At 39.9% G+C, this 22,695-nt stretch overlaps 1 protein-coding gene across 1 annotated transcript in view; it reads right to left on the bottom strand.

Moving 5' to 3' along the window:
* The window catches only part of Vps45 (vacuolar protein sorting 45), an 81,647-nt gene that overhangs the window by 20,431 nt on the left and 38,521 nt on the right, over positions 1 to 22,695 (bottom strand). The gene's annotated exons all lie outside the window — the stretch shown is intronic.

Here is a 22,695-nt window from a genome sequence, read left to right on the forward strand (position 1 = left end):
GTTAGAAAATGGCTATACAAAACTCGAAATTTGATGCAGAAGGTAAGTCTATTACTTCAGTTTTCTTACAAACAAACTACATTTTATTGGCAAAAGGTTGTTAACATTGAATATATTTGTTTATTTTCTTAATTTCCACATGAAATTATCTAACTAATTTATCGTTTCTTAACGATAATCGGCGACGTAAATTTATAACCTCCAAACTTATTACTTTACTCGTTAATAACGAATTAAGTTAAATTTCTTAGCTCTTTACGTCTTAATTAAGTACTTCTTAGTTCTTATGGTAAAAAAAATTGTTCGGGACAGTCTGTTTATTTCTTAAGGCAAATAAGGCCCGAAGGACTTGTAAGTCGTCAGTTCAATCAAGAATATGGGTGTATCGTTTTCCAACTGAAAATTTGTATAGGCCGTCGGTTGGGGCCTTACTCAAGATAGTTTGTCACACCCAGTTAATGCCTGGGGCTTAAAACTCCTGTTCCATGTTCACTTAGTTGCAAATTAAACCTAGAAACAGAATAGCTACGACTACTAGTAACATTTTATAAAAATCTGTGTTTTTAAGTGTTATAGCTAGTTTAATCTAATTACTATACAAATCATGTCTGTGTGACACACACATACCTACTGCTGCCCTACATCTATAAATGGTTAACTGCATAAAGTAGTTTTTAGGTTATCGCTAAAAACATGACAATTTTCAGCAATATTATATTAATGTTTTTAAAAATAATGTTATGTATGGCCAAAGTTTTAAGTTAGGTCTTATGTAGTAAACTTTTTAAAAACATCACTTTTAACCTAAATTCTCATGGTTTTAGGCCACAACTCGTGTTTGCCAATCCATACTGGGCCACCGTGGCAGACTATGGCCTAAACCCTTATCATTCTGAGAGGAGACCTATGCTCAATAGTGGGCTGGTGACGGGGTTATCATGATGATCCATCCATCCATCATGATAACCATGATGATGACTGATAATGATGGTTACCACTTTTGGAAACGAGTTTTAGTAACAGGATGGCAGATTTTTATTTTGAACAACCAGACCGATTCTTAGTAAAAAAAAACCAGCCAAGTGCAAGTCAGGCTCGCACACTGAGGGTTCCATACTACAGTCTTTCGACATTTTGCACGATAATTTAAAAACTATGATGCATAAAAATAAATAAAAATCTGTTTTAGAATGCACAGGTAAAGCCCTTTCATATGATACCCCACTTGATATAGTTATCTTACTTCGAATATTGAAAATACTAATTATTAGTTCATGACCACAATTTAATTTTTTTTGTGTGATCTAACCCTAAATTCACAGTTTTCAGATTCTCCCCCTAAAGCCAGCTATAAGACCCACCTACCTGCCAAATTTCATGATTCTAGGTCAACGGGAAGTACTCTGTAGGTTTCTTGACAGACAGACAGACAGACAACAAAGTGATCCTATAAGGGTTCCGTTTTTTCTTTTGAGGTACGGAACCCTAAAAATGAGGCGGCCATTTTGTTATCAGAAGAGACACTGGTTAATATTGCACTAGAAAACCTTTGTACCCATTGCAGTATGCAACGTAAATAATTTTAATTGATGGAATAATTTTCCTTTATTTACTGATTAGTTTGTGTTATGTAAATGTTTCAAGTGTTAACATTGTAAGTAAGTATATGTGAATAAACAGATTCAGTTTGTTATTACTCATTTGTAATGCATTGCGATTATACTAAACTAACTGACCCACCCCAGCTTTGCTCGAGTGGAATTTCTGAAAAGATTTTTTTTTTTAAATAGACTAAGCAGCTTTCGCTGATGCGAAAACGTTCGCTGCTATATCAGAAGTGCTTTGAGTTTTCCAAATGTTTGTCTAATCTATTCTTGAACAGTGGCCCTACCGCGGTTGTTTGACAGCTACAATGTCACGATCGCAATCATCTCTGATTGGTTAATGCTCGCTCACTATTGGCCACAATGCATTGTTGCAAGAAGAATCGCACAAATTCAGCCAATCAGAACAATTGAGATTGTAATAATGATTGATGCAGGTTTTAGACAATCGCCCTACTGGTTAACAGAACTTGACATAACCATGAAATCATAAAACTTATGTATACTTTTTCATTTTGACCAAAAGCCCAAATGCCAATTTTTATGGATATATAACTTGATCAATGACAGATTTTCACATTAACTTTCGTCCCCTACTTAAGCCCCTTCATTTCCAAAACCCCTATGTTATTGAGTGCATACATTAGAAAAAGTCCTACTGTCAAAATTTCAAGTTTCTAACCCAGCAGTTTAAGCTGTGCATTAAGAGATCAGTAAGTCAGTCAGAGCATCATATAAAAGGGCTTCACTTGTGCATTCTAAAACAGATTTTTATTTATTTTTATGCATCAGTTTTTGAATTATCATGAAAAATGCCGATAAAATACTACTGTAGTTCGTAGCGCGAGCCTGACTCGCACTTGGCCGGTTTGTAAGTTAACAAATAAATTCATCTGCCTATTACTGAATCCATACAATCAACCAAGACGAATTCACGGCCCTATGATAGTCAGCTTTATAAAATTAGCATTCGATATTTATGTTAGTAATTAGTACCTATACTTAAGTAGGTATTAACATTGACGCCAGTTTGGTCGGAAGCCTTACGTTTACGTAGTCTGCATTTTTCCTTGGCTTACTCACTTGGTAACCTCTTATATATTTCAATTTTCATGAGCTAATCATTATCATCATCATCATAAACCGATAGGCGTCCACTGCTGTCCACATAGGTCTCTTGTAGGGACTTCCACACGCCACGGTCTTGCGCCGCCTGAATCCAGCGGCTCCCTACGACTCGTCTGATGTCGTCCGTACACCTAGTGGGGGGTCTTCCAACGCTGCGTCTTCCGGTGCGAAATCGCAATTCCAGCACCTTGAGACACCAACGTCTGTCGGTTTTACGAACTATGTGCCCTGCCCATTGCCACTTCAGCTTCGCAACCCGTTGAGCTATATCGGTTACTCTAGTTCTCCTACGGATCTCCTCATTTCTGATTTGATCACATAGAGAAACTCCAAGCCATCGCCTGCTGGGCTAAAAGGTGATTATAATAAATCGGAAGGTTATTATGACCTACCATTTAGTAGAACCTTCATCGGATTTATGTCTAGCTGTGGACATCCATCTGTTAAGATCACTTCTAGCCAAGTAATTATATTTTATCGTTGCGCGTATTTATAAAATAAACTACAAGGTTGAGTTGATACAATAGGCTGCTGATAAAAGTTTGAAGCGTGGTCTTTGGCACATAACAGGCAATAAATAAATAATTTTATTAATCAAAAAAAAGGTCTCCTCTGAGAATGAGAAAGGTATGGCCATAGTTACTACACTCTGGCCAAGAGAGGCCTGACCTGAGAACATTATGGAGAACACTCAGGTATGCAGGTTTTTCCCATTATGTTTTCCTTCATCTTTAGTGGTCAGTCCCTTGAATGAGTGTACCGGGCTATTGGCTAGTGGAGAAAGTGGCGAATGCACACGAGTAGTCCTACTCTGTGGCGAATGCTCGTGAGTCGTGAGGAGCATAACATCTGTCGTGAGGAGTATTACGACATAGAAGAACAAGCTTCAAGTTTCCTACATATTTAAAGACTGAAGTATTAAAAGTTAAAAGTGAAACATTGTGGCTAATTCCCTTGTACACAATCCCTAAACTAAACTAAAATGACACGTCTAAATCTATTGCTATCCCATTCATAATGTTGCGTGCGGAAAAGGATAGCACTAGATTTAGACCTGTTAATTTAGTTTAGTTTAGAGATAGTGTACAAGAGAATCGGCCCCAATGATTGGCCAGTTTCGTCTTAAGTTACCACACGTGAGCTATTAACATACAATGTCGTCTATTCGTCACCTCTAGCCTTCGTGACGTTCAAATAGTCCCAATTTTTTATACCAAATGTAAATAGTAAAGAAGTGCTAATAATAAAGTCCTTAGAACACCAAAAGATATTCTAATCTAACATTAAGTACATGTAGGTACAACACTAATATAAAATGCGGAAGTGTGTCTGTCTGTCTATTCCATCTCCCTTTACACGGGCCACCCAATTTTGTTAATTTATACAAACTACAGAGGCAGTTGCAAATTTTACAACATGCAGCTAAATCTTTCTCTTTCAACAAACCGTACCTACTATGATATGGGCTCTTCTCAGACCTGGGGCGCGTTTGGAACCCTCGTAGCTTTAGTTTTAAGTTTGCGTAATAATTATCTTACAAATCCAACATCTGACCATCAAAAAGAGTAATTTATTACCTATTTTGAATAAATCATTTGACTTTGACTTTGACTTTGACAACTGAATGCAATAAGCCGATTGCTTCCATACAAGTTCATCTTATAGGTATCACAACAAGTAGGTATCTATTTCAACCATAGAATTCGACCAAAGTCGTCATCATCATCATCAACCAATAGACGTCCACTGCTAGACATAGGTCTCTTGTAGGGACTTCCACACGCTACGGTTTTGCGCCACCTGGATCCAGCGGCTCCCTGCGACTCGTTTGATGTCGTCCGTCCACCTAGTGGGGGGTCTTCCAACGCTGCGTCTTCCGGTGCGAGGTCGCCATTCTAGCACCTTGGGACTCCAATGTCTATCGGTTGTACGAACTATGTGCCCTGCCCTTTGCCACTTCAGCTTCGCAACCCACAATCCAACTCGGTTGGGCAGCGTTCAGGGAGCTTCGAGATGTCTTTTTGTCCAAAATTCCTCAGTGCTTGAAGACCAAAGTCTTCGAACAGTGCGTGTTGCCGGTGATGACATATGGATCCGAGACATGGTCGCTAAATATGGGCCTCATAAGAAAGCTCAGTCACTCAGCGGGCGATGGAGAGAGCTATGCTTGGAGTTTCTTTACGTGATCAAATCAGAAATGAGGAGATCCGTAGGAGAACTAGAGTAACCGACATAGCTCAACGGGTTGCGTAAGCCGTAACAAGTTTCAATAGAAACGTTTTAATAGTATAGTGACGTAGGCATCACATTGATTGCCTTTAAATTGTTTCCCGATGCTCAATAAAATTGAACGAATGTTTAAATGGTTGATTGCGTCTTCTACAAAAAAATATTATGACGTAGATCATTTGATGCGTGTATATTTTTTTGACGCAATTTTTGATGTTATTCGTAGGTTCGTATTGTTAAAAATCAAAAATAAATAGAGAAGACGTTATGGTAAATATTATCCTAAACCTGATGGATAATATGAGAAGGTCTGAACAAAAAACTAATTTTGATAAAAACTGATACTTAAACTAGAATGGGCCCGCAATTTTGTAGAGTAATTAACTCTACCTCAAAGAAATAAAATTGCTGATAAGCGAAGCTCATACATCGTACCTATTTTAGTTAAACTAGCTTATGCTCGCGACTTCGTCGGCGTGGACTACATAAATTTCAACCTTCTATTTTACTCTCTTAGTAGTTAAATTTTCAAAAATCCCTTTCCAGCGGATGCCTACGTCATAATAGCTATCTGCATGCCAAAAATTTGCCCAATCCTTCCTGTAGTTTCAGCTGTGCGTTGATAGATCAGTCAGTCAGTCACCTTTTAGTTTTATATATTTAAGGAGTGAAGATGCTCGAACGCTTATGTCACTTTTTCTGGCTCTTCTACGAATCCCCTCATTTCTGATTTGATCACGTAGAGAAATTGTGAGCATAATACATAGTTCGCTCTCTGAGCTTTCTTATGAGGCTATTGGTAGATATATCTTATACCACTACTCAGTACTCAATAGGTACTTTCTAAATAATTTTTGAACAAGTGAACCGTGGCCTAGCGGTCTAAGTGCGATGCCCACGGAGACGCAGCTCAGTTTCGGATCCTGCCGGTTCCACCATTATTGTTATGTAGGTACATAAAAAATATTTAGAAATTTCCTTGATGTGAACACTATCATACAAATGATACTAGTCGTACTTTTACATCATAATTCATAACTAATGCAGAATCTCGTGGTATGACTAAAACAATGGGTATAGCCACATTCCCACACACAGCTTATTAATTCTCATATGTAAGCAAAGTTGGATTAAAATGCAAACTGAGTAGCGGACGCCACGTCTTCGTATTGTTCTGGTTCAAACCATCTGGGTCTTCGCATCATAATCAAACAAAGTTAAAATCGTTTCACGACCATTAGACGATAGGTCTTGTTGTCAATTTTGCCACAGTCACTGCTATGGGTGAGATCTATAGAGCGCACTCTAACTTAACTTAGACTTAAAACGAGACAGAGCTATATCTCTTACATACATCTGTCTCGTTTTAACTCAATCTTAAGTCTGAGCAAAGTCAAATTGCGCTCTATAGATCTCAGCCTTAGGTTGAGATCTATAGAACACACTTTGACTTTGCTCAGACTTAAGACTTTGTTAAAACGAGACAGCGTTATATCGCTGGCATAAATCTGTCCCGTTTTAACTGAAACTTAAGTCTGAGCAAAGTCAAAGTGCGCTCTATAGATCTCAGCCTTAGACTGGCCGATAACCTACCGTCTAATGACACGTTTTGTGGTTTTACTATGTAAAGGAGCGACACATTACTCCTTGTCAATTTATCGGCGTCGCCCGTATAACGTAATGGCACATCTACTGGCACTGCCATGTGCCACGCTGCATGGCATCACTCGGTCCTCACTTGTCACGCGAACAAGAAACATCACGCGAAGAAGAATGTTGCTTACGTATAGTCTTGTCCTTGTCCCGCTCGATTGGTTTCACTCAGACCTAACCCTACCCTCACACACACACAAACACACATAAATCGTGTGCGGACAGGCTGGTGTTCCGGTAGTAGTAGGTAATTAAAATAGTTCGCTTGTATGACTGATGTTTGCATGAGAAATATCTGGATAATTTACTGCTTCATCAATCATGATTGGGACGGGATTGACTGATGCAGATGAGCGTCTAATGGGCGTCTTTCTCAAAACAATGGCTCCAATTAATTGTGAAAACAAAGGAAAAAGGAATATTTAATTATTGTACAGAAGTTACACGTGTGTACGTAAGTGTTGTACTTTGCAATTGCGTACCTATTGTGTGGTCCTGCGTGGTGGTGGTACGCATTGCTTGCCTGGTGGCTGGTTTTTCCTGCATGTTTAGCAGTGGGAGGGCGGGCGGTGCATGTCGCATGCTGCGTGTTACACCATACAGATTCGACTTGTTTCAGCGGATTATAGCAAATTAAGCTTTTGGTTCATTGAATATTTAATCCTGAAAATTTCAGCTTTCTAGCGTCATCCAGACCGACGCTATGACTGCTCGAAAGTACGACGAAACGCTTCGAGAAAAGGTACGTAGTGCCCCGTCCTTTAGTTTGGCTCGTCTTGGCGGGTGCACTGTCGTGCCCCTTGATTAATAGACTGTAGACACGTCTAATCAATTAAATAGTCTGAGGGTTATTACGTTTTATTTAACTCAGTTACTACGCATCTATTCGAGAGATATCAGAATAGACGAAATAATTTGTAATGTTTTATTTAGGATTTGTGACGTGCAACTTGCCTAATTTAAAACTAAAAGACAGTTTCCGGGTATACCTACCTAGAGTAGGGCTGCCATCCATCCATATTCCATACTGCATATATGCATACTGGTACTGTAAATTCGAAAGTGTCAGTCTGTCTGTCTGCACTTGGAAACGGCTTTTTATCCCGGAATATTAAAGAGTGTTTTTGAAAAACTAAATCCATGTGGACGAAGTTGCAGGCACTAACCAATGCAAAACAAAAGCGCGAGTGAAACGAACGCGAAATTTTTCAGCCGTCCAAAATAATCTCGTTTTTTTTAAATAGATATAGCGAGCAAACGAGCAGGCGGGTCACCTGATGTTAAGTGATTACCGCCGCCCATGAACATTTGCAGCACCAGAGGAACCGCCGATGCGTTGCCGACCTTTTAGGAATTTGTTGGTCCGAGACCCTTGAATAACCCCATGTTATAATCTAGTGGGAACATCGCCGATGGGAGTTGGTTCCACAGTTTGCACGTGCGTGGAAAGAAGGATCTGGCGCAGCGGACGGTTGAAGTGCACCAGACACCCAGGTGGTGAGGGTGAAATTCCTTACGGTGGCGCGCGGTGCGGTTGTAGAAAAAAGAGGGTGTAATGAGGTCAAAAAGCTCTTCAGAGCACTCCCCATTATACAGGATTTTTGTTGACGGCGGTTTGACGGCGGCGGCGCTGCCGTGGACAAACGCTATAACTGCAAAACCGGGACAACTAACTTACTGACCGGGACACCGGGACACAACGCTTCAGACCGGGACTTGCCCGGTGTACCGGGGCGTATGGCAGCCCTAACCTAGAGTAATGTAAACAAGGTTGCGGATTTGTTTCGTATTCAGCGATTGACTACAACTGACGTAGTTTCATCCATACCTACTAATATTATAAATGCGAAAGTGTGTCTGTCTGTCTGCTAGCTTTTCAGTTTTCACTTTACATCCGTAAAACTGTTTTTGACGAAATTTGGCACGGAGATTGCTTGCATTCCGGGGACGGACGGACCGACTTTTGGTCCCGAAAAATCAAAGAGATCTGTAGTTATATTGATGACTTATAAGCACGACTTCGTCCGCGTGGACTACACAAATTTCAAACCCCTATTTCACCCCGTTTGGGATTGAATTTTCAAAAGTACTTTCTTAGCGGATGTCTACGACATAATAGCTATCTGCATGCCAAATTTGAGTCCGATCCGTCCAGTAGTTTAAGCTGTGCGTTGATAGATCAGTTAGTCAGCTTTTCCTTTTATACATATTTAGATATACATATACCTTTTATACATATTTTTATGTATATTTAGATTCTTACAATAAATAAGTAGGTAATAGGTGTGTTAAAGTTCGCGGCAGAAAATACTGTACATCGACCTTTATAAAGAGAAAGGGGTTTCGTAGCGCGTTGTCTCTGTCGTTGAGACCGACAAAACGTCACATAGGTATGAGTGTCAGAGACAACGCTCTACAAAGCCGAAATGTCATTCTAAAGGCCGATGTACATTATTTTCTGCCGCATACGTACTGTAAAAGGGCTGTACGTGATTTAGCATGGGCTTTTATGTGACGTCATGACAAAGCCAGCTGAATAGAGGGCGTGACTGTTTTGCCTCAACCTAGCCAACAATGTTTATATTCTTGCAAACATTTGCTAGTTGCTACAATATCGACGGGAATGTACTTATGGCGGACGTTATCGGTGGCCGGAAATAAAATGCTCTTTATATTTATTATGTATTCTGAATTGCGGTTGAAGATAGAGTCATAAAATTGATAAATTTCACTCAAATTAAAAGCTAAAATTTTCAATCAATTGGTTTGTTGGTTTTGTCCTTCAATCACGTCGCAACGGGCAACGGATCAACGTGATTTTTTCGTACCGCCTAACAGTCGATTCTTTTTCAGGACATTTTTTAAATTTTTCTCTCCGTAAGAACTATCCTCGTACTTCAAGGAATATTATATAAAAAAATTAGCGAAATCGGTTCAGCTGTTCTCGAGATTTGCGATCAGCAACACATTCAGCGATTCATTTTTACATATTATAGAGACTAGCTTATGCTCGCGACTTATGCGTGGACTACACAAATTTCAAACCCCTGTAGGGGTTGAAACAAGGGTTTGAAATTCGTGTAGTCCACGCGGACGAAGTCGCGAGCATAAGCTAGTTAAATATATTCAATTCAATTCAAATTTCTCTATTGCGAATATGGGTAAACAGTGAAGATGTTACAGAAACAAAAAGGTACAGCCAAATTCTGCCTATTAGCATTCAATATGTTATGATATAAACATAATTTAGTCAGTGTTACTAACAGATATATTTGAGCCGAGCGAAGCCGCGGGCGGTCGCTAGTGACCAATAATGTAAAGATAGGCGATAGGGGGCGATTGATCAATGACGTCCAAACTATACAAACAAAACTATAAATTCCAATACGTAAAACTAACCATCAAGCTACTTACATTGAATAGCAGTAAAGTGAGTAAACATCGAGAAATCTTGCAGACTAAACTCGCAGTCGCTAGGGTCCATTCACATTGGCTTAAAGTCGAAGCGAGTCGGAGCGACAATCTAAGGGCTCTTTACTGGAGACGTGGAGACGCCATATAACATGCAAACGCTTCTGCATAAACGCTTTCATACTTGGCCATATGTTTGAGTTAACAGCGAGACGCGTCTCCAGAAAAGAGCATTAAAAATTTACATAGCGTTATGATTAGGACCTCTACAAATAACGTACATAATGCACAAACTACTGTAACGTTGTACAAGAACGTTGCATGTATTTAATAAAAATTCGGCGCCTAACCGAATATTAGCAGAAATATCGCACACGTACGACTGCAATCGTGTTACTTCGTGTTTCAACGAATGAGTTCCGCGTGCAGCCGCTAGAAGCGAGAGGGCGACACTGCCGCGCTGCGCCCGCGCATATATTTTACTAAAGATCAGTCTAGAATCTTTTCGAAAAGTGACAGGAAGCGAATTGTTCCTCGGAAGTGTTCCTTATGATAGTTTCCGTATTCCTGGAACTATTATTAACAGTTTTAGTGACCTACGTGGATTTGTAACCCGTGTATAAACGGGTAAGTACTGGAAAATCGCCGTAGGATAGTTTTATTTCTTAAAATTGTCATTGACCCTCGCGTCATTGCATAACCTTGCTTTGTTCATTAGTAGATTATAATTTTGCTTACCTAGTTTACTGTATTATTAGCCAATAGATGCTAATTGCCTTCAGCAATTAGTGTCGTGCGAGTAAATTCCTTTGTTTTTAAAAATGTTAACGTAGTCTCACACCTTCCTTCCCTTGTAACTCCGTCTGATTGTGACAACGCATACTATCATTACGCTGTGCTTTCCGCTTGCTGTGCCGCGTGGTCACGATCAGAAGCGTAGTGAGGGACCTTGCTCAGCCACTGGAATGTGCGTTCCAGGTTCTGGATCCTGCTTGGATTTTCACGGCACTTCTTCGTGCTTCTTCGTGCTTCTTCGTGCACCTTGGATCCCGCTGCCGCTGCGTACGCCAGGCGCATCACGTGGCACCCTCTTCCGGCGCTACGGAACTCCCTGCACCTGGCCAGCGGTCTGCCTCCGTACACCTCGTCGAGCGCGCATTCCCCTTCCCTGAAGACCATCTCGCCGGACTCCCGCTACCTCTGGGACGTTACCGCACGGCGAAACAGGGAAGTACAGCCTACTGCAAGTTTAGTGATTGTAGTGACGCCAGCACGCTAACTCACGACCCTACTTATCTAAATAAATTCTCGTGTTGACTTGTGGGTTTTATTCCTCGCCACTAAAAAACCCCCTCGTCACACTGGCGCCTCAACTGGTAAGTAGGGTCATTATAATCCTAAGCTTGTAGTAGTGTTAATTTGGTGTGTGTGCTTGTTTTAATTTAATTGTAAAACGTTTTAATTTTTATTTTTGGTTGACTGCAACTAAGGTGTTCGACGTACATAGATACCTATTGTAAACCTTGTTAAAGGGCATCACTCACTAAAGAGCAATCTTACATAAGCTATTTTTATAAATTTTATTGTTTTCAATTTTTATTAATTGTTGTCGTTCACATTAACTGTATATTATTATTATTATTGACCGTAGCGAGTACCGTTAGAGAAAAAAAAAATCTTATAAACGTCTCACACATTAGTTGCAATTTTCGTTTTATTTTTGTTGCTGCTTTGACATGTTGCACTGGTTGATTTAGTCTCATCAATCAATCAATCATTCACCAATCACTCAATCATTTCATGGTATTACTTCACGCTTTAAAGAATAAACAACCAAAACGTTATTTAGTTAATTTTAATTGTAACAGACGGAGATCTCAGTTATTTTTTGGTGCGATTATTCAGTACTTACCCAGCGTATATTTTTTTAATTGTTGAATTATTTTAAATTTTACCAACAATGGCTTACGAGGTCAAATTTATGTCACTTCAAAAAGTGGAACTTGAGTATGAAGTCGCTATTCGAGGTGAAACTCCAGCTTCCACTGTTCAAGAGCTGAGGAAACAGATAGCTAAATGCGGTCCACTATACCCTTCTGAGGATATTTTAACTAGTCCCTTTGAACCTTCTGTAGATATAGATGGCGTATTTGATGCTCTCGAGAAGGTCGAACAAACAATTTCGTCTGCTTCGGACAGAAGTGCACTATTGCGAACTCAAAACTTACTAAACCATGTATATCATCGACTTCACCGTATTCCGTGCTCTGATAAAATAAAACAGGAATACGATGAATGTGTCTCCTTGTATAAAACACATGCAATGAAACTTAGCACGCTCTTAGACAATGCTACAGATCCCCTAGCCATTGCGAGTAGTAGTTCTGCGAATCCTACAACATCTACAACGCCACTCAATGTCAACCTTACTTGCGAAGGAAACAACTCTAATTTGTTTTCTAAATTAAAATTTGATGGCAAATCTTGCGTAAGGACTTTTATCCAACGTGCTAACGAATTTTGCCAAGCAAAAAATATAGATTCTGGCAAAATTTTAAAAAATGCTACCGAAATATTTACCGGCAATGCTATTCATTGGTACCGAGGTATTAAGGAATCTGTACATACTTGGGAGGAACTTGTTGTCTTACTAAAGAAGGATTTTAGTGAACCGGATTACGATTACAAATTGAAAGAGGAAATTAAATCACGTACGCAAGGTGAAAAGGAAAACATAGTCATCTACCTTTCAATTATGTCTGGGCTTTTCTCACGACTTAATAAAGAACCTTCAGAAGAGGACAAATTGGAAATACTTCTTCATAACATTCGACCTTTTTACGCGAATGCATTGTCCTCTGCTTCGTCCGTTAAATCCATTGATGAGTTGAGAACGCTTTGTCGGAATCATGAAGCTATACATTCCCGATTTTCTCAATTCAAAGAACCTCCAAAACTCACATCTGATACACTAGCACCAGATTTTGCTTATTCTAGTGGTAAAGTTAACCCTAACCCTACGCCAAAATTCAGTAACAATAATTTTAAATTTAACAGAAATAATAATGAAAATAACAAATCTTTTCACAATAAACAGAATTCCCCAAATTTTAGTAATTATGTACACGCTGTTGCAACTAACTCTCAAAAGCGAACTCAGTACTGCGTACGCTGTCGCACTGACTCGCATAGTACTAGACTGTGTACTGCAGATAGATCTAAGATATTTTGCTTTATCTGCGGCCTCAAAGACTTTAAATCAAATAATTGTCCAAATTGCTCTAAAAACAAACAACCTGATCCAAAAAACTAGAATCTGAGAATTGTGCGGATAGTAAATTTAATGAAAAGGATTGGAAAAATTGGCTTAGTATTATAAATTTATATTTTAAAACTTACAAAATCCACACAATTCTCGACAAAAATTACAATCATGATGATAGGCCTCATGCATCGATTCAGGTTAATGGTCTTAATCTTTTAGGTCTCTTAGACTCTGGCTCTAGCGTTACTATACTAGGTAACGTTATTCATCATAAACTAGGCAGTCTAGGCCTGCCTCTAATTAATGACGACTGCATTTCGGTCACTTCAGCCGGTGGTCAATGTTTAAAAAGTATCGGTTACATTAACTTGCCTGTTGAATTTGAAGGTCAATTTCACATCTTGAAAGCATTTGTTATACCAGAAATCAGAACCAATCTTATTCTAGGTGTTGATTTTTGGCGGAAATTCCAACTTTGCCCTAAATATGTCAGCAGTGTTATTACTACCAATAACAATGTTGATAATAACCCTAAGGCTGATGCTTCACATCAACCTTTCATTCAAAGCTATAGTAACTTGTCTGATTCGGAAAAACTGTTAGCTGATAACATTATGAAGCAGTACGAGGATATTTCATCAGAAACCAAAGGTCTGGGTGTTACTAATATCATCACTCATCATATCGATACTGGAGACTCCCCGCCTATCAGACAACGTTACTATAGAATGTCACCAGCTAAGCAGCGTATTCTATGTGAAGAACTGGACGAAATGCTAAAGTTAGGAGTTGTCGAATCTTGCGAGAGTCCATGGTCTTCACCAGTCCTTCTGACCCCTAAAAAAGACGGTAAGCTTAGGTTTTGTCTCGATAGTCGTAAACTAAATTCTGTTACTAGAAAAGATGCTTATAAATTACCCTATGTATCGGAAATATTAGATAATCTCAAAAACGCTAAATATTTGTCCAGCATCGATTTATCAAAAGCATTTTGGCAAATACCTATAGCAACTGAAGATCGAGACAAAACTGCATTTTATGTCCCGGGTCGGGGTACTTTTCGTTTTGTTACCATGCCTTTTGGGTTAACAAACGCCCCTGCCACTCAGCAACGCTTAGTTGATATTTTATTTTACGGTCCCGAGTTTGAAAACTCGGTATTTGTGTTTGTAGATGACATAATAATTGTCTCACCTGATTTTAACACTCATATTTCACTACTTATCAAGGTTTATAAAAAATTACAAATGGCTAACTTAACCATAAATTTATCAAAATCGGTTTTCTTTAGAAGCGAACTTAAATATTTAGGCTATATCGTGAACGCTGAAGGATTACACGTGGACCCTGGGAAAGTTGACGCGATCCTTAATTTTAAAACTCCCACTAATAAAAAGGAAGTTAAAAGATTCCTAGGTACAGCTTCCTGGTACCGAAGATTCGTACCTAACTTCAGTACAATCGCTGGACCACTGAACCAATTGACGTCTACAGGTAAAAAAGCTAAACCTTTTATCTGGTCTAAGGAAGCTGATGAATCTTTTAACAAACTTAAGGAATGCTTAATTTCTGCTCCTATTTTGGCTTGTCCTGACTACAGCCTGCCATTTGAAATCCATACTGATGCTAGCGACTGCGGAATAGGTGCGTTGTTAACTCAAACTATTGACGGCATTGAACATCCTATTGCATATATGAGCAGATCACTGACGGTTCCAGAGCGAAACTATAGTATCACGGAAAGGGAGGCACTTGCAGTCTTAGTGGCTTTGGAACATTGGCGATGCTATATCGACAATGGTCTCAAGTTCACGGTGTACACTGATCACTCCGCACTCAAGTGGTTCCTTAACCTTAACAATCCTACTGGACGTCTAGCTCGCTGGGGCATCCGCTTGTCTTGCTTTAATTTTGAAATTAAACACCGTCGTGGCGCAGACAACATTATTCCCGACGCCCTCTCTCGCGCATGTCCCGTAGCTGCTTTAGACGCGACTTATACGTCATCTAGTAGCTGTAGTAGTTCAGACCAATGGTACTTAAACATTTACCATGGCTGCCAAAATTCACCAACCTCCTTTCCAAATTACATCGTTAAAAATAACAAATTGTACCGCCTTATGCGAAATAAATGCGCCTTATTACAGGAATTTGAATGGAAGGAAGTGATACCTAAAGAAAAACGCGAACTGATTCTTACAGAATGTCATTCAGAGCCTACGGCTGGTCATTTTGGCGTTTTCAAAACTTACAAGCGCTTAACGCTACGCTATTATTGGCCCAATATGCACGCTGATGTAGTGAACTTTATTTCCAACTGTGATACCTGCCTATCCTATAAAACTCCTACTCACGGTACTATGGGACAGATGGGTAGACCGAAGGAAGTCTCGCGACCTTTCCAAATGATCTCTATAGATTTTGTAGGTCCCTTGCCCACTAGTCGAAAGCAGCATAGCTATCTTTTAGTAGTAGTCTGTTGTTTCTCGAAATATACTATGCTGTTTCCACTACGACGCGCTAACACAGAATCTGTTATTCGAGTGCTAGAGGACAACGTGTTTCTAGTCCACGGAATTCCTCAATCTATCGTCCTGGATAACGGAACTTATTTTTGCAGTAAAGACCTGGATACATTCTTTAAAAAGTATAAAATACCGAACGTATATTTCACACCTAAGTACACGCCACAAGTCAACACAGTGGAGCGCTATAATAAAACGGTCATTACGAGTATAGCCTCATTTATAGAGAACGATCACAGATCTTGGGACACTAAACTGCCGAAAATACAGTTCGCTATGAACAGTTCTGTGAACGAGTCTACTGGGTATACTCCAAATTTCCTGGTTCATGGGAGAGAACTCGTTTCTTGTGGTTCTCATTACCTAAACTCCGATATAGGTGATGAATTTATTTTTCTACCTAGGGATATCTACTGCGAAAATCTGGGCCACCTCGCTATTATATTTAACGAAGTTCAAAAATCATTATATCACGCTCATGCAAAAAATATGTCGAACTATAATTTACGTAGGAAGCCTTTCGAATTTGAAGTAGGAGACGTTGTCTTTAAGAAAACTTATGTTTTATCTGATAAAGATAAGTTTTTTAGCAAAAAGTTGGCACCTAAATATATAAAGTGTCGCGTTATAGAAAAACGTTCGCCACTCGTTTATATTTTAGAGGATATGTCAGGAAATAAGTTAGGTACATGGCATATAAAAGACCTTAAACCTGTATCTTCTCACTATAAATTTTAAATTAACTTTAACCTAGAATAATTATTACATTAGATCAATTTAACTTAAATTCATATCATAATATATATATAATTACTGTTAATATAATTTTCAACTTACGCTACGAATAATTATACTTATTTAACTCGATCCCTCGTGTTGATTTACCATCTTGTGGCTAAGTTCGTACGAGAGTTATTGGTTTCTGTACAACCATAAACTCATTTTATTAGGATGCGTCAGTAATTTTGAAGAATAATTACTGTTGCTTTTATTGAATGCGTGATGTATGTAAGAGTATGGATGGGATTATGATAGTGTGTAAGTACGAGCGTTTTCAGGCCTTAGCGAATTTTATCTGATAGGGATAAAATTCTTCGCCAGGCGAGGGGGATATGTAACGTTGTACAAGAACGTTGCATGTATTTAATAAAAATTCGGCGCCTAACCGAATATTAGCAGAAATATCGCACACGTACGACTGCAATCGTGTTACTTCGTGTTTCAACGAATGAGTTCCGCGTGCAGCCGCTAGAAGCGAGAGGGCGACACTGCCGCGCTGCGCCCGCGCATATATTTTACTAAAGATCAGTCTAGAATCTTTTCGAAAAGTGACAGGAAGCGAATTGTTCCTCGGAAGTGTTCCTTATGATAGTTTCCGTATTCCTGGAACTATTATTAACAGTTTTAGTGACCTACGTGGATTTGTAACCCGTGTATAAACGGGTAAGTACTGGAAAATCGCCGTAGGATAGTTTTATTTCTTAAAATTGTCATTGACCCTCGCGTCATTGCATAACCTTGCTTTGTTCATTAGTAGATTATAATTTTGCTTACCTAGTTTACTGTATTATTAGCCAATAGATGCTAATTGCCTTCAGCAATTAGTGTCGTGCGAGTAAATTCCTTTGTTTTTAAAAATGTTAACGTAGTCTCACACCTTCCTTCCCTTGTAACTCCGTCTGATTGTGACAACGCATACTATCATTACGCTGTGCTTTCCGCTTGCTGTGCCGCGTGGTCACGATCAGAAGCGTAGTGAGGGACCTTGCTCAGCCACTGGAATGTGCGTTCCAGGTTCTGGATCCTGCTTGGATTTTCACGGCACTTCTTCGTGCTTCTTCGTGCTTCTTCGTGCACCTTGGATCCCGCTGCCGCTGCGTACGCCAGGCGCATCACGTGGCACCCTCTTCCGGCGCTACGGAACTCCCTGCACCTGGCCAGCGGTCTGCCTCCGTACACCTCGTCGAGCGCGCATTCCCCTTCCCTGAAGACCATCTCGCCGGACTCCCGCTACCTCTGGGACGTTACCGCACGGCGAAACAGGGAAGTACAGCCTACTGCAAGTTTAGTGATTGTAGTGACGCCAGCACGCTAACTCACGACCCTACTTATCTAAATAAATTCTCGTGTTGACTTGTGGGTTTTATTCCTCGCCACTAAAAAACCCCCTCGTCACACTACAGAGAAATATAACGAAAAGACGTGAGCATTCGGCAAATCACAGACTGCACTTAAATGCACCCAGTTTTTTGCTCTCGCTAGAAAGTGCTTAACGTTGGGGAGATAGAGATCAATATGCTATACAGTAGCCGGCTGGGAATTTCTTCAGAAAGAGATTCCGGCTTCGTCACGTAGTGTCTCTGACACTATGTGACGTTTTGTCGGTCTCAACGACAGAGAAAACGCTCTATGAAACCGTTATCTCTTTCTAAAGATCGATGTACAATATTTCCTGCCGGGTACTGTACATACATGATACAATATGATCGATTCGCTTCGACTCTGCATCAGTGTGAATCGACCCTAAGAACATACTGTTCCGAAGTCCAAGGAAAACAAAATATGACGTTATTACTCGGCCGGTTAAAGGAGGGGCGCGACCATTTTGTGTCAGCACGATGCGATGTTAAAATTCCAGCTATCATGGTGCAAGAATAGACCAGTGGGTTCACCAAGCAAATACTTCTTGTGGGTGTGGAAGAGAAATGCTCGAATAAACTCGCAGTCGTAAGAATTTACCGTTCCGAAGTCCAAGGAAAACAAAATATTATGACGTTACCTATTACTCGATCGGTTAAAGAAGAACCGCAGCTTCATGGTTTAAGAATAGACGAGTGGGTTTACCAAGATATGCTTCTTGTGGGTGTCGTTTTTTTTTAAAGAATATTAGCCATGTTAAATGACCAATACATATTCCCCTTTCCTCTCCATCAACTAAGCGTAAAGCTAGTGCTAGGAGTAGGTACGACAATAGTGCAACGGGTGGGGTTTGAACCGTCGAGCTTTCAGTTTTCAGTCCACTCATTTACCAGTTGAGCTATTGAGGCTCTATGAATTGGTACTTGGTAGCCAGTAGCATAGAATAGAATAGAATGTTTTTTTTATTCATGTAAACTTTTTAAAAGTGCTTATGAATAGTCAGGTAGTTTTAATTTACCACTGGTTCGGAATGCCGTTCCTACCGAGAAGAACCAGCAAGAAACACGGCGGTTGCTCTTTTTAATTTTTCAATTTACAATGTTATTATACCGTACTATACAAGCCATTGCAGCCCCGTGCATTGCTGGAGCGAGTCAAATCCAAGCTTTTTTATCGTTTACATAGTCTGCGACTGTATAATATGCTTTTTTTAGGAGCATACTTTTAACACATTTTTTAAATTTGTGTAAAGGCAAGTCTAAAATTGCTTGTGGAATTTTATTATAAAATATTACACTCATTCCCACAAATGACTTACCCACCTTCCAGAGGCGGAGCGCAGGAGTAGCTAGCTTATTTTTGTTTCTAGTTTGCCTATCATGGAGATCACTGATTTTTTTGTAACTGTGCAGTTTGTAGATGCGTCGACAGGCGTATGTATGTAGAGTATGGACAGTAAGCCTGTCATTTATGTAAGTACTAAGTAGCTGTAGAGTAACCTGACACTCCATACAAGCAATCTTCGAAGATATTCATCAGTAGGGCGATTGTCTAAAACCTGCATCAATCATTATTACAATCTCAATTGTTCTGATTGGCTGAATTTGTGCGATTCTTGTTGCAACAATGCATTGTGGCCAATAGTGAGCGAGCATTAACCAATCAGAGATGATTGCGATCGTGACATTGTAGCTGTCAAACAACCGCGGTAGAGCCACAGATCTTCACCAAAGGGAAACGCCCATTCCTCAAAGGGTTTATGGCCAAAGTACATCCATCAATGAAATTAATTAAAGGCATTAGGATCATCATCATTGAGATCACAGATCAAGAAACAAGCACTATTTTGGACATAGAACTCGGAGGAACTTTTATAAACCTTTTTGTGTGTCGATGTTTTCTCAGTATAAGAATTATTGCAATACCTACATTGCCAAGTTTGTCATTACGAGCGGATTTGTCAAATATCTCAATTATGCCGGAGTGTTACGCACAAACCGTTACGAGCAATATTTCAATCATTAAATAAGTTTTTTTTAGTAGGTATTCATAACCTTGATGGATGAACTTTGGGCAAGAATAGGCGTTTCCCTTTATATATTTCGAAAGTATACCCTTACAAACAAAAAAGATTCCGACGAATTGAGAACCTCCTCCTTTTTTGAAGTCGGTTAAATATAATAATGTCAATGTCAAAGCCGATTGCGCGAAATAATTGCCGTTTTATGCCATGAAAACTACTAGATATCATGCGAATTATTTGAATACAAAGCCTTGGTTTATCACTATCTGGCAAAGAAATTAGCACAAGTACTTAGGTATATTAACTTAAAAAACATACTTGAAATAGTTTTGTATGTAGTGACTGAAACCTGCGTCATAACGGGCCGTGAAAAGGTAACAGACAGATAGACACACTTTCGCATTTATGTTAATAGTAAAGTAAATCAAAGTCGACAATAAATTATTGGCGTTTGAAAAATTACATAGGGATTTTTAAAATTGGGAAACTTTGTAACTTGGGATGCAAAGTAATATTTTTATTACAATGTTATACTTATTTTGTTTTTCGTTGGTCTAGTGGTTAGTATGTTCCACTGGAGATGACGAGGCTCTGGGTTCGATTACCAGGTCGGTCTAATAATAGCTAGATATGTATGGGATTTTTGCTATAGCCCGGAGTTAGGAAATTGGCGATATTCGGAGAGCACGTAAATCCATCTGTCCTGCGCCTGATCTGTCTCCGGTCTTGTCGGATTTCCGACCCATCAAGCTATTAGAGTGAGGGAATGGAAAGTGCACCTGTGTTTACGTCCATTGTGCACTAGGAAAATTTTTGGCGCGCGACGCGCGTACGTGCGGACGTGTCTCAGTGCGAGTTGATTACAATTTAAAAATATGGGTACTTCATGTAATGGATGCAGTGCTGTGATTTATGATATATTGTATATGGAGTGTGCACAAGAAAGCTGCAAGAAGATATACCACCTGAAATGCCTGGCTTTATCGGCGAAGCAGTTCGAGGAGTTCACGGAGGAGTATAAAGCTAATTGGAGATGCCCTGAGTGCATGCGAGCTGTCCCAAAAGGGAACAACTCTGATACACCGGTCCGAGGAAGCTTCATGAATAAGACGTTTACTCCGAGCAGCTGCTATGTCACCATGGAGCGTGGTAATCGTATCATCCTCGATGAAACTAGGATTGACACGGAAGATAAGATGCTTGAAGAGCTGAGGGAGTTCCGTGGGGACATAAAATATCAGCTCGAAGAGCAGAGGAAGGAATATAAACTACTTCTAGATAAATTTACTAAAGTGGAATACGAGTTGCAAGAGATGAAACAGTTTATGAGGGTAGTTATGGAAAAAGTTAGTACAGTTGATTTATTAAAATCTACAGTTAAATGTTCGTTAGACAGGGAGGAATGCCTCGAGACTGCTCTCAGTGAACAGAATCAGGGGAATAAGGAACAATCTCGCCCATATAAAGAGCCAGTGTTATCATTTGTGAACGCCGTTAAACAGCAGGCGGGTGAGAAAAAACACTGTATGGCCACGAAACAAGTGGGTGAAGTCATTGAAGGACAGAAAACTCAGAGAATCAGTACGGAAAAAATAACCGAAAGGCCGATGGAAGAGGATGAGAAAAACACAGAAAAAAATGGAACTTGGACATTAGTTAATAGAAGGAAAAGAAAATATCCTAATACCGAAGTAAAGAAGGGTGAAAGTTCGCAGAGTACGGAAATAAAAGGGATGGAAAAGAAGAAATTCTTACATGTTTGGCGGCTTCACAAGGACACCACTGTAGAAAATTTGGAAAAGTTTATTAAAGATAGAGTGAAGGAAGTACAGTTCAATGTAGAAAAAATAAAGCATAAAACAGAGAGAGACTACGCCTCATTCATCATAGGACTGCCAGAGAGTGAATACAATTATTTGTGTCAACCGGAAATTTGGCCTGTCAACGTAGAATTCTGTGAATGGGTGTGGTTTCGTAGGTCAGCCAACTACCCAAGATCAAATGACAAAAATTCCGAATAAATCTGTGGAAGTATATTACCAAAATGTGCGGGGACTGCGAACAAAATTAGATGAGTTTTATGCAGGCGTGGCATCCTCCAACGCAGATTTATTCGCAGTAACAGAAACAGGGTGTAACGAATCAATACATGACGCGGAAATAATTCCACCGGGATTTACAATTCTTAGATGCGACCGAGCGGACGGACGGAAGCAAGGCGGCGCGTTTCTCGTGGCCACACCGCGCTTGGAACTACGTCGAGTTCAAAGTGACGTCAACATTGACGCGCACACATTCGAACTGGTTGCCGCGACAGTGTATAGGCGCGAGCGTTTCTTGTTTTTACTGTGCGTAGTTTACATACCACCTAGTAGCAGCGAAAGTGAATACATGATATTGTTTAGGATAATTGAACAATATTGTAGTAACTATTCTGATATTGTAGTATTGGGAGACTTCAATTTGTATTCTTGTCCTTTGAGTATAAATAATTATTTTGAGTACTTTCAGACGTATTGTGGGTTCAGTCAGAGCAACGATGTAGGCAACTGTAATAATAGATGCCTGGACTTAGTTCTAAGTACGTTATCGGAGGGGGGCGGGGTCGGCGTGCGCGCGGCGACCGCGCCGCTTGTGCCGGTGGACACGCATCACCCACCGCTCGAGGTGGCGGTCACACTGCGCTCGCGCCGACTAACCCTTAGCCGCGACCACGAA

Source organism: Maniola hyperantus, chromosome 9, assembly GCF_902806685.2.
Source record: "Maniola hyperantus chromosome 9, iAphHyp1.2, whole genome shotgun sequence".
Lineage (NCBI taxonomy): Eukaryota > Metazoa > Arthropoda > Insecta > Lepidoptera > Nymphalidae > Maniola > Maniola hyperantus.